The 13,959-nt window shown below is 38.1% G+C and overlaps 1 protein-coding gene across 1 annotated transcript in view; it reads right to left on the bottom strand.

Annotated features, from left to right (window-relative positions):
- SLC30A7 (solute carrier family 30 member 7) overlaps nucleotides 1–13,959 on the bottom strand; it is a 1,382,816-nt gene that overhangs the window by 666,528 nt on the left and 702,329 nt on the right. The window lies entirely within an intron of this gene.

Here is a 13,959-nt window from a genome sequence, read left to right as displayed (position 1 = left end):
AACAAATATGTTCTCACTTAATATGGTAATGTGTGAGGAAAACACCTGCAGTCAGCAAATGCTGGGACTTATTTTTGTGCAATCCAAAGCTCGGCTATTCTTTTCTCTTTAATTCTCATGTTCAGATATATCCACATAGCTTGCCGGAGCATCCAAGATATCGTACACAGGGCAAGTGTGTTAATTCCCTGTGCCACTTGATCCCCATCAAATAAGCAAAAACTAATATGATGGGAAACTAAAACAAAAATATTGAAGGATATAAAAACAGGAACTTGACTCACTTGGACACTCCAAGCTCAGCTGTTAAAAGAAAATATAATGGGAAGGTGGGAGGATAATAGGCATCCACTCCAGAAGTCTCCATCACAGGTCAAATAACACAGTAAGCTCATTAAAATAATTTGCTTAATCAAGAGCACCTATTTTGTTACTGATTATAAGTGCTATACTGAACAAATAGACAGTTTTGTGGAAGTTTTGGCCTCCTTTAGGTCAAAATGAATCTCTGAAGGGAGTGTTTTTTTTTCCTCTCCTCCAGAGCCTCTGCTTATCCTCCAAGACTTTCAAACAACCTTTCACCCCTGCACTTTCTCTGGCCCATGTTCAGAGACATCAAAGTGATTGAGGCACTGTTGATGCCTCATACTGCTGTTTGGGGAGGACTTCTTTTGTTAAATTCCCCACCCTTTGCATACGTCAATGATAGCCCATGGTAGGACATGCAGTGGGTGTCAGTGTTACCTAGCTCCTCACGTCTGCAAGAGGCTTGATGTCAGCAGGATAAAACCGGAGAGATATAATCTAGCTCACTCTCCCCTATGTCAGACTGGCAATCGCTATATGGAGGAGAAGGCAACCTCCTCCTTTTGGACTGGGAAGAAGCAGACTGTAATGATAGAAAAGCCTTAAAAAGACCCTTGGAAACAGCAATGGAAGACCATTCCATCCTAGACTTTCTAGAAGTAGCAGCTCTAGCAGTGGAAACATGTTTAGTTTTCTTATTCTTTTTTAGGAGTAGCTAAAGACAAATTCCAAGTAGAGTGACATCTGGACTACAACTAAGGTGCCCAGTAACTCTTCCCTGATAAATACCTGAAGGATTCCATCTAGCCTATTAGGGATCATAAATCCAAGCTTTTCCTTCTCAGATGAAAGCATACGTCTAAGCACTGGAAGATGCACTAGGCTCTCTACCATTAGCGGCATCCCAGGGAACACAAACTACAGGGCCAGAAGAAGAAGATGAAAGGTCTGAGAGCTCCAACATGGCCACAGTGTAGTCATCCATCAAGGGCATGGGAAGAAAGGGTTCAGCAACCGGCTTTTTCAGGGGCCTATTTTACCATTTTTTTTTTTTGGGGCTGGATGAGGAACATCTGTGGTATCAGCACAACAGAGTCCATCATTTGTTTCACAAGAGCTTTACTTCGCTGGTTCTCTGAACAAGCAAAGAGGAAGCAAAGACAACTTTTGATCATTTTATGAGTACGTGATAAACAAATACTAAACAAGTAGGCATCACGTGACTACCTTAAGCAAAATAAATGAGTACTATGGGAATTATATGGAATCTGCCATCAGCACAGATACTTTCCCTTTCTCCAACACATAAGCAAAAACAAAGAAAACTTCTTCAGAAAAATGGAAGAAAAGTGCCCAAATGGATACTAATCTGCCCAAAAGACTGAAGAGGCCAACTGCTGAACCCCTGCAGGCATAACTAAGACCAGAGTCTAATGGGTATCTTTAATGGCAGAAAAGTTCTGAACTTTGGTGCCCGTACATCTGCTTTTACACCAGCACATCCTCATGCTCCAACAGACATATAGATACAGCAAAAGCTTTTGAATACTGGACAGACATCCGATTCTTGGCAAGATACATTCCATATAGCTTAGGCTACTGCAACAGTGATCTAACGAAGAACATCTAATGTAGTAGTAATTTCTACATTACTGATGTATTACAATTTTTACTGCTACTACATTGTGTATTAGAAGGAAATACAGCAGTAATTTACATTGAAATGATGCAACATAAACATTACTGTAGGAAACAGCTATTTAAGATAATGCTGATTACAAGCATTTCATTGTATTTAATGCTATACTTGTCTTTTTCTTTGGCCACTGTATCACCTGAATCATTAATTAAATAAGTTACTAGTATATAGTACTGCAGTTTTAATGCAGGAGAGTTTAACTTCACTTCAGGTTGCAATATGATGAAGTACTAGAAGCTTTCAAAATTTTCTGTCATTTGCTGTATTAATATTGTGAATTTTTCACTGGAAATCTCTACAGTCAGTAATTTTTGTTAAGAATCCCAAGCAGTATAACTAAACATCTGGGGTGGTCAGAGAAGGCCAGAAGGAAAATGTCATCTGGCTGAGTCCATTAACAAGAGGTGCCAAAAGAAACCCAAAGTGTAAACTGCCAACCAAGTGGCTGCAATAAAAAATGTCCACAACAGAGACATTCACAAAGCAAGCACCTGAAATAGCTATGGTCTATGCAGAGTGGCCTCTAACAAAGGTGTTTTTCCAAAATGCATCAAGTCACCTAGTGGCAAAACACAATGCATCTAGCAATGTCAGTGGACCAGAGAGATAAAATGTTGAAGTTAATCCAGACAATCCAGGACTAACTAGTAACATGAGCATTGGAGGACCCAATGAGGGAGACAGAAAGTCAGCAGTCAACACCAGTTCATACATCCTTGCAGTTAGAAGGCAGTCTGACCTGTTGCAATGTCAGCACCTACTAGGGAGATATGTGCATTGCAAGCACTACACAGGACAGAAAGGTGCACTTGACTCTGCCAAGCCACAGCCATGCAATAGCCTTCATAGAACATGCACAGGAATATGCAAGCTCATAACGAAGGCATAGTATACCTTTATGCTTGGAAGTGTGCATGTCAACAGTAAGGAAGTGAGTTAGAGTAGAAAAAAATTAAAAATAAAACTCTTAATGGCTGCCTGGATGATACCTGTGCTGTGATTAGCTCATGCAGTGGTGGAGAGGAATGAATATACAAGGTCACAGCAAGTGACTACATGGTCAACAGACATGAGAGACAGAAAAATAATTAAGAAAAAACACAATTAAGATGTCAATCCAGTTTGACAGGCCTTAGTAAGTTGTGCTTAGCAACTTTCACCCACAGGAGTAAAACATATGAACAGCAGTTAAATTTCCTAAATGCATATGTTATTTTTCAGGTAAAATCTGAGCTGGCTGTGCAGATCCATTGTTTGAAGACCACCATCCTACTTGCTTTTACACATTGAAACTAAAAGAGTGGATGGACTGGTTTAAGGACAATTCTGATACCATTTTGGAAAAAAAAACATGCACTGTTCCCAAGGAACATCCTATCTGAGATCCTGTAAGCACAGGGGTGGAGAAAGGGATAGGCCAACAAAAAAAGAATCTTCCAAAATCAGCAGTGACAAAAGGCAGAACAAGCCTGTGAATAATGAAATTCAAGTCTGCATGAAGAGAAGGGATCCTCAAAGATGGACAAAGATGAAGAACCTCTAAGGAGCTTCATGATCTGCCAATGCTGGGCTGCAGTCTTGCCCTATACAAGGTCATGAAAGGAAGACATGACTATGGAATAGAGATGCAAATCACAGTGATGTTTGTAGTAAGTCAAAACAGCCTGCAAGCCAGATGAAGAACTTTATGTGGAAAGCTTTTTGGTGGCTTCAGTTGTCCCTAACATTCCCAAAAGAAGACACCAAAAATGAACAAAAAATCTAAATCATGAGCCCTGGCATGAAATGGAGCTAGGTGTCATTCCAATAAGGGCAACTTCCTTGGCTTGCACTGGGATTATTTTATTATTCTATTTAACATTTGTTGACCGGGAAAGTCCAACTAGGACAGAACCTATTTTCAGCGGAGACCTGAGGAGAAACATTCCAGACACGTCTTTGAAATGTGGGAGGAAACCGGAGTACCTGTAGGAAACCCATGCAAATGCAGGGAGGACATGCAGACCCCGCACAGAAGGCACCCCAGCCAAGAATCGAACTGGAGAACCTCTTGCGGTGAGGCGACAACATTAACCACTGCAGCACTGCACCGCCCACAGTCTCCTGAACTGTCAGATATTAGACTGCATGAAACTACACACTTCTTGGCCACATAGTGGGACAATTTTTTGCACTGACAAGAGATGAGGCAGCATGAAAGTGTACACTTCTCAGATACCAAAAGATGAAGACAATGCACAAAATCAGAATGAATGGTGTCAGTGAATACAGAAATATGGCAGTCAGCACTGACGAAGCTATGAGCTATTACTGACCATCATCCTGTAATCTAAGATCTGATTCCTCCAGCTTCCATCTGACTACTTTGTGACTCTGAGCAACTCACTTAAGAACACAGTGCTCCGAGGGTGAATCTGCAAAGATCCATGTGGGTCAGGATTCCACCCTGTTAAACAAACAAAAACACAAATACATAAATAAATATTTCTGATAAAACATAAAGTAATAAATAGTATTTATTACTTGAGGAAGAATGTGCCTATCATCTAAACCCCAATTAATAAAACAAGGAGATCTTGGGAAGGACCACATGATCTCAGTTGATAAACATGTCGAACCTTGGGAGTGTCATATTATCATATAACAAATGGCACCAAAATCCGCTCTCAGTCTAATATAGCAGCACTGAACACCAACTTCTTAAACAGAATGCATTTATTGAGAATTAAAAAAGCTATAGTCCATAGCATACACGAGAGTTAAGCGCTTTCATCTACTCTATGTAGACTACCTCAGAACTAATCTTCCTTGCCACTACCCACTTAAATACAAGCATAGATCAATCAATTTCATCAATTATATAAAATCAATTAAAATATAATGAATTATAATGAAAATTTAAAGTGCTCAGTGCTTCATTTCCTTGTCAATTGCCTTTTTTGTGTAGAAAAAAACAACAATTTATATTCATTCAAACTTCCCACACTTGTAACCAAATTAAAAACAATTGCTTACAACATAAAAATATGTATAACAGTGAAAAATGTGTAATAATGACATGTGTGCCACAGTAAAAATCATCCTTATTTTAACTAAACCTATAATCTCTGGCTATCTCTACTACCCTCTATTTTCCAAAATAGGTTTAATGGAGATAGTTTCATTAAATCCAGGATGAACAGAGGCATTGAGTTTAATTTGCCACCTAGTTTCCTTTTCTCCAAGTTTGTACTTCATACTTCCCCCTCTTGGATTTAATTTTATACATTCTAAAATGCCAAAATTAAAGGAATCACAGTGTTTATTACCACTAAGATGTCTCCATAAGGCATTGTTAGTATCCTGTTTTCTTATTTTGTAACAATGGTCATAAATTCTATTTCTAAGACATCTCTCCGTCTTCCCCACATAAAAACAGGGGCATTTAGTACACTTTGCCAGATAAACTAAGTGGGAGGTTCTACAATTACCTTTTCGAAATCTAACCTCTGTTCTATTTTTGTCATCCAAAATTAAATAAGGTACCCTAATAATTAACCCACATTGATTACAACTCCCACATTTTGTGGTACCTATGGATTTATGTCCAAGGTTGATGTCCATGATTTTCTTTTCTAGTCTCATTTTCAAGTTGCATCCATTCTTAGATACGAATTTAGGTGCCCCCCCACTGTCTTATATACACTGTCATCAGTTTTCAGTATATTCCAGTTATTTTCTATTATTTTCTTAATATCTCCGACTTGGGGGGCATATTGCAAAATACATGCCCTAGTAAACTCATTAATACCCATATCTTTATTTGTCACATTTACCCCTTGAATGTGATTTGTCCCTGTTCCTAATATGGGTTTATATTTATTCCCCCATTCTTTTGTCACATACTCTTTTATATCTGATATCATCCCCATGGGATAACCCCTTGTCTTGAACATATTCCCTATGATATCCATTTCTTGTACCATGTCAGAAAATTCAGATGTCATTCTAGCTGCCCTTATACACTGACCTTTAATTATACTCCTTTTCTGACAACTAGGATGGCAGCTAGAATATTCCAAATATGCGTTACTAAAGGTGTCCTTTCTGTATATATTAGATTTAAATCTGCCATTCTCTACTGTGATACGAGTGTCCAAATAAGATATGGACCTCTGGTACACACTGAATGTGAATTTTAAATAATCACACCTAGTATTTAAATACATTTTAAACTCATTAAGGCTACTCTCATCACCCTTCCATATTAAAAACACATCATCCAAAAATCTTAGATAACACAGTATATTGTCATTCCATTCAGATTGCAGTATATATTCTGTTTCCCAATCTAATAAAAACAGATTAGCAAAAATGGGGGCACATGCTGCCCCCATAGCTACCCCTTTACATTGCCTATAGTACTCTCCTTCAAATAGGATGTAGTTGTAAGACAGGACTACTTCCATGAATTCCATAATCAAGCATATTTCATCCCAGTTTAAACCACTGAATTTTTCTATACTGTGATTGAATCTAATTAACCCTTCGTCCTGGGGTATGCATGAAAAAAGATCTACTATATCTACTGTTACCAGAAACATATCGTTTGTAACTAATGTTGGAACCAACCTTCCTAAGAAGTCCCAAGAGTCCTTAACTATGTGCTTAATTTTACTATAAGTGGGTTTCAACCAGCTATCTATCACTTTACCAAAAGAAAAAGTTTTTGATCTGTTACCAGAAATAATGGGCCGGAAGGGGGGATCATTTATATCCTTATGCACTTTAGGTATACCCACTATAGTACTAATAATGGGATGTTCATCCTTCCAAAAATTATACATATCTGAGTCAATCCTTTCATCTAACAATAATTCTTCTAAAAATAAATCAATTTTATGGTACCCTATATTTACTTCATTAATGGATGACACCTCATAATTTCCTGAGTTTAACAAAATGCTATTAATTTTATTTAAATATTCAACAGTGTCGTAAATCACCCCCCCCTCCCACCTTTATCAGGTTTCATGATTCTTATATTTTGTTGGCCTGAATTTGTTTTAAAAGTTTAAATTCACTAAATTGTAAATTAAACTTGTTTTTAAAAAGTTTTTTCCTTTTATTCTCATATTCATATATCTCGTCTGTAACAACCTTCTCAAATGTAGCCAACGTATGATTCATTGGGGGTGTAAAAGTGCATTTCTTCTTAAATTTATTCAATTGAATAGTGTTTTTTCCTTCAAAATACAAGGCTAAATTAGGTTTTCTTAAATACTTTTTAAAATCAACTATATAATCCACTATATTAATGTTATCATTGGGAATGTACTTCATTCCTTTGGATAATAGTTTAAAATAATCATCATTCAATTCAGTTTGTGTGTAATTAAATATACTAAAATCTCCTAAATTGTAATGTATGTCATTATATTTTATTATTCCTACCTTAACCCCTAATTGTTTCTTCTCCTGTAGTCCGGTGTCTTTTCCCAATGATTTCCTTGCCACTTGCCCTGACCTCTGAACTGCCCCCAGTTTTGGGCCTGCCAGTTTTTGTTGCCCCATAAAAAATCAGAAGCATACTCATACCTTCCTTTTCTTCCTTTACTGTACCTATTATAATTAAATTCCTGATCATCATCACCATTGTCATTCCTGTTGGGTTCATTCTTATATGTTCCCCATCTATATGCCTCACCTCTCTCCTACTGTTGCATATCCCTTCTCATTTTCTTACATTTCCTATCATATTGTTTGTTAATTTGATTTTCAACCCAGGTGTATTGTGCATTAAAGGACATTTCACATTCCTCAAATAAAAGATCATTGGTAATAATGTAATCTAACTTTTCAAGTTCAGACATTAATCCACATATTTTCTTATCATTACAAGAAATAATAAATTTCATGAAGGTAAAACCAAAATTGTTGAATTTTGTACATTCATTTATATTCCCTTCATCCATTACAATTCCCATGGGATATTTAAAAAATCTGAGTCCCATGGGTACTATATTAGTGTCCAAACACTTTTTTAAGTACATATTGTCCAATTGAATGCTTTTGAGTATTTGAGTTTCTTTCCAAACTCGTGAATGTACTCTTTCAACGTTCTGTTCTCCTGTGAGTTGTTACCAACGTCTTTCCTCGGACTAACATTCTTAATTTTCCCATTAAAGTCAAAATTGGACACTAAAAAACTACTAAAATCATAGCGTTTCTGATTACTATTATTGTTCTGTATAACAGGGTTTTGTACAGTACCTCTATGCGTAGGCTGTCCTGCCATAGCATACGTTCTTTTGGGCGCCACTCGTTTAGGTTTTGCGCCCGATATGTTGTAGTCTAGCTCCGATCCACTTCCAATGCCATTGAAGAGGTGTTCTGCCCCTTCATGGTTAGATTTGTTGGATCCATAAGAAGCTCGTTCTGTCCGTCCCACGCCTTCGCCCGGGCAGGTAGGTAGAGAATCCATTACTCCACATCCACATGGCATACGTGGTGATGTCACTTTCCGTTCGTTCAAACCATTAGAGTCATTCAAATCAGGTTGACTGATGAGTTCAATCAACCGGGTGAGTTCTCCCTTGATTACTGCCATTTCGGACTGCAATTTGTGTATGTCGTCTCTCCTAGGCAAAAAAATGGAGGGCAATTCTTCCAAGGAATCCATCTCCTCCCCCAACTTGGAAAAATGAATAGTACCTGGAACGGTCGACAGTATAACAAATGGCACCAAAATCCGCTCTCAGTCTAATATAGCAGCACTGAACACCAACTTCTTAAACAGAATGCGTTTATTGAGAATTAAAAAAGCTATAGTCCATAGTATACACGAGAGTTAAGCGCTTTCATCTACTCTATGTAGACTTCCTCAGAACTAATCTTCCTTGCCACTACCCACTTAAATACAAGCATAGATCAATCAATTTCATCAATTATATAAAATCAATTAAATTATAATGAAAATTTAAAGTGCTCAGTGCTTCATTTCCTTGTCAATTGCCTTTTTTGTGTAGAAAAAAACAACAATTTATATTCATTCAAACTTCCCACACTTGTAACTATATTAAAAACAATTCCCCTTCCGGCCCATTATTTCTGGTAACAGATCAAAAACGTTTTCTTTTGGTAAAGTGATAGATAGCTGGTTGAAACCCACTTATAGTAAAATTAAGCACATAGTTAAGGACTCTTGGGACTTCTTAGGAAGGTGGTTCCAACATTAGTTACAAATGATATGTTTCTGGTAACAGTAGATATAGTAGATCTTTTTTCATGCATACCCCAGGACGAAGAGTTAATTAGATTCAATCACAGTATAGAAAAATTCAGTGGTTTAAACTGGGATGAAATATGCTTGATTATGGAATTCATGGAAGTAGTCCTGTCTTACAACTATATCCTATTTGAAGGAGAGTACTATAGGCAATGTAAAGGGGTAGCTATGGGGGCAGCATGTGCCTCCATTTTTGCTAATCTGTTTTTATTAGATTGGGAAACAGAATATATACTGCAATCTGAATGGAATGACAATATACTGTGTTATCTAAGATTTTTGGATGATGTGTTTTTAATATGGAAGGGTGATGAGAGTAGCCTTAATGAGTTTAAAATGTATTTAAATACTAGGTGTGATTATTTAAAATTCACATTCAGTGTGGACCAGAGGTCCATATCTTATTTGGACACTCGTATCACAGTAGAGAATGGCAGATTTAAATCTAATATATACAGAAAGGACACCTTTAGTAACGCATATTTGGAATATTCTAGCTGCCATCCTAGTTGTCAGAAAAGGAGTATAATTAAAGGTCAGTGTATTATAAGGGCAGCTAGAATGACATCTGAATTTTCTGACATGGTACAAGAAATGGATATCGTAGGGAATATGTTCAAGACAAGGGGTTATCCCATGGGGATGATATCAGATATAAAAGAGTATGTGACAAAAGAATGGGGGAATAAATATAAACCCATATTAGGAACAGGGACAAATCACATTCAAGGGGTAAATGTGACAAATAAAGATATGGGTATTAATGAGTTTACTAGGGCATGTATTTTGCAATATGCCCCCCCCCAAGTCAGAGATATTAAGAAAATAATAGAAAATAACTGGAATATAACGAAAACTGATGACAGTGTATATAAGACAGTGGGGGGCACCTAAATTCGTATCTAAGAATGGATGCAACTTGAAAATGAGACTAGAAAAGAAAATCATGGACATCAACATTGGACATAAATCCATAGGTACCACAAAATGTGGGAGTTGTAATCAATGTGGGTTAATTATTGGGGTACCTTATTTAATTTTGGATGACAAAAATAGAACAGAGGTTAGATTTCGAAAAGGTAATTGTAGAACCTCCCACTTAGTTTATCTGGCAAAGTGTACTAAATGCCCCTGTTTTTATGTGGGGAAGACGGAGAGATGTCTTAGAAATAGAATTTATGACCATTGCTACAAAATAAGAAAACAGGATACTAACAATGCCTTATGGAGACATCTTAGTGGTAATAAACACTGTGATTCCTTTAATTTTGGCATTTTAGAATGTATAAAATTAAATCCAAGAGGGGGAAGTATGAAGTACAAACTTGGAGAAAAGGAAACTAGGTGGCAAATTAAACTCAATGTCTCTGTTCATCCTGGACTTAATGAAACTATCTCCATTAAACCTATTTTGGAAAATAGAGGGTAGTAGAGATAGCCAGATATTATACAATAGGTTTAGTTAAAATAAGGATGATTTTTACTGTGGCACACATGTCATTATTACACATTTTTCACTGTTATACATATTTTTATGTGGTAAGCAATTGTTTTTAATATGGTTACAAGTGTGGGAAGTTTGAATGAATATAAATTGTTGTTTTTTTCTACAAAAAAAAGGCAACTGACAAGGAAATGAAGCACTGAGCACTTTAAATTTTTATTATAATTCATTATATTTTAATTGATTTTATATAATTGATGAAATTGATTGATCTATGCTTGTATTTAAGTGGGTAGTGGCAAGGAAGATTAATTCTGAGGAAGTCGACAGAGTAGATGAAAGCGCTTAACTCTCGTGTATGCTATGGACTATAGCTTTTTTAATTCTCAATAAACGCATTCTGTTTAAGAAGTTGGTGTTCAGTGCTGCTACATTAGACTGAGAGCGGATTTTGGTGCCATTTGTTATACTGTCGACCGTTCCAGGTACTATTCATTTTTCCATATTATCATATAATTATGACCAGAAAAATTTCTAAAATCCTCAGTTTCAGCACAAGACTACAAGTGCAGCTCAGGGAGTCTACTATGTTCACTTCTCCCAGAAAGCGTACCACTGTAAAGGGATGTATGTGTGTATAACCAAATGTTTGATATGCACGACCTCTATCCAGAGATGAAGTAGGGGTGTGTGCCATCCTATGTTTGCATACCACACTGTGGACTGGAAGACTAATCAAAACACAGACAATGGTCTCACTTCTCTGCATTAGAGCTCCAACAGCAAAAAGCACTGCTTGTGGAGTGACATATTAGCTCTAAAATTTGAAGGAGCTTGGAAAGCCTCCCTTTCCCACCAATATAGTGTGTAATATCATACCCTGAGGAAAGGTTCTGCTGCAGAAAGGGAATGCTTACACAGAAACTTACAGTACCTGTCTACCACTCCTATGACGAATGACAAAGACCTGTCACTAGAAGACGAGTGAGCGAGTGGTAATGGTGCAGTCAATGACAACTCACCATCCACTTCAAAAAAATCTTCAAAACATACAAGCAACACTGCAAAGATAGTCCAGCATTGACCACAAAATATCTGGCACACAACTCCATGGACTGGGTTTCAGTCCTGATATTCAGTGTATGACTGTGTGGAATGCATGTTTTTTCTCTCTCTGTGTGTGCTTCTTCTGGTTACTCCGGTTTCCTTCCATCTCCATGCAATGGAACAAATGAAAGGTATTCACTACATATGATACAACAGTAAAGCGTGAGGCAGAACAAGTAATGCAAGAGACACAAATTAAATTTTATTTGTGTGGATGGGTGGTTGTGAGTGTGTATATCTATCCATCAACACAAGGTTCCCCTTCACAAAGTCGACCGGCCACAGTCTTGAAATACATATGGTTGGGACTATATGCTCAAAATTGTAGAAGCTCAACTGTGTGAATGGGGAATGGCATACACCGCATAACAGGAGATTTCCCTTTCTGCACTGTAGTGCGATTTCAAAGTTGGAATAAATAAGTAGCAGGGGGTGTGGGATGTGCAGGAGAGCTTGACCCCTGCAGAAAAGTACAGTTGTGTACACTTACCATAAATGTAGATGCTCAAGTGTATTCACTGTTGCAGTCACTACATTTGGGTAATCTGCTGGCAGGTTGCCCTCAGGTGGCCTGATTAACAAAGTCTTGGGTCCTGCATCGGTTGCTGTCCCTTCTTCCATGATGTCAGGTCGTCAGGGGTATAAAACATGCAGCCGACGCCATTACATCAGTTTTTCTTGCCCCAGATGTCAGGTGCCCCCCAAATGGGGAGCAAATAAAATTAAAAACACAAAAAATATATCTCCAATCCCAAAAGCAAATACACCAAAAGGGCTTATAAGCATAGTGAAAGGAAGTGTAGGTATAGTCAGAGAAAATAGGGGGCTGGAGGGAGGGTAACCAGGACTGCAACAGTGAATACCCTCGAACATTTACATTTATGGTAAGTGTATACAACTGTACTATGTTCTTTGTGTTTCACTGTTGCAGTCATTACATTTGGGAAGATTCCCAAAGCTATGGTAGGGTGGAGGAAATTATACAGCATTAGGACCAGCTATAAGGCCCTGCAGGACAGCAGTGGCAAAGCCAGCTCTGAATTTAGAGAAGAAAGGTAAATGGTAATATTTGGTGAACGTATGAAGTGAGCTCCAGGTAGCAGCTTTTAGAATGTCTCTGGTAGGAACACCTCTGAGAAAGGCTGTAGAAGTACACGCAACCCTGGTGGAATGAGATCTGATCCCCTGGGGGATAGTTTTACCATGGTGCATACAGCAGAAATGAATACAATGGCTTATCCATTTGGAAATAGTCTGCTTTGAAATAGCCTTTCCCTCTGCCCCTGCAGCAAATGTCACCAGTAGTTGCTCAGATTTTTTTTTGAGATTTTGTCCTGTTTAAGTAAAATCTAAGTTGTCTGTGTACATCCAATGAATGCAGAATCCATTCCCCCTTGTTCTGTGGATTGGGAAAGAAAGTTGGCAAATGAATAGTCTGATTAAGAGCCACACTGGATACCACCTTAGGCATGAAGGATGGATCGGTCCTGAGAGACACCCTGTCCGCATGAAAAATGATGAAAGGCTCCACTGCCATAAGAGCCTGTACTTCGGAAATCCTTCTAGCTGAAGTGACTGCTAAAAGGAAAGCTGTTTTCCAGTATAGAAATTTTAAGTCTGCAGTAGCAGCTAGCTCGAAAGGAGGGAGAACGAGTCTTTCCAATACAAAACGGAGGTCCCAGGCAGGGGTTGGAGCTCTCCTGGGTAGTCTTAAGTTTTTGGCCCCTCTGAGATACTGCTTTAGCAAAGGATGAGAGAAGAGGGGAGGTTCTGTGTTGCAATGAGCTGAAATACCTGAGGCATGGAATTTTATGGAAGAAAAGGACAGGCCCTTGTGAAGCATCTCAGTTAAGTATTGTAAAATCTGAGGAATATTGGGCACTGCTGTGCTTATCCCTTGTGACTGATTCCAGGCACAGAATCTTTTCCATTTGTCAGCATAAGATTTTCTAGTACTAGGCCTTCTTGCCTCCAAAATGACATCCAGCACAGGCTTGCTGAGGGATGCTAAGGGTGAATTTAGGTGATTAGCCACGCTGCAAGATTCAAAGTTTGGAGCTGAGTGTGCAGAATTTGGTTGTTCTGCTGAGACAGTAAGTAAGGTGTCTGAGGCAGGTACCACGGTGGAAGGTGTGA

Source organism: Protopterus annectens, chromosome 10.part0 (genome assembly GCF_019279795.1).
Source record: "Protopterus annectens isolate FY-2018-M chromosome 10.part0, PAN1.0, whole genome shotgun sequence".
NCBI lineage: Eukaryota > Metazoa > Chordata > Ceratodontiformes > Protopteridae > Protopterus > Protopterus annectens.
This window is presented reverse-complemented; position numbering and strand designations above follow the sequence as displayed.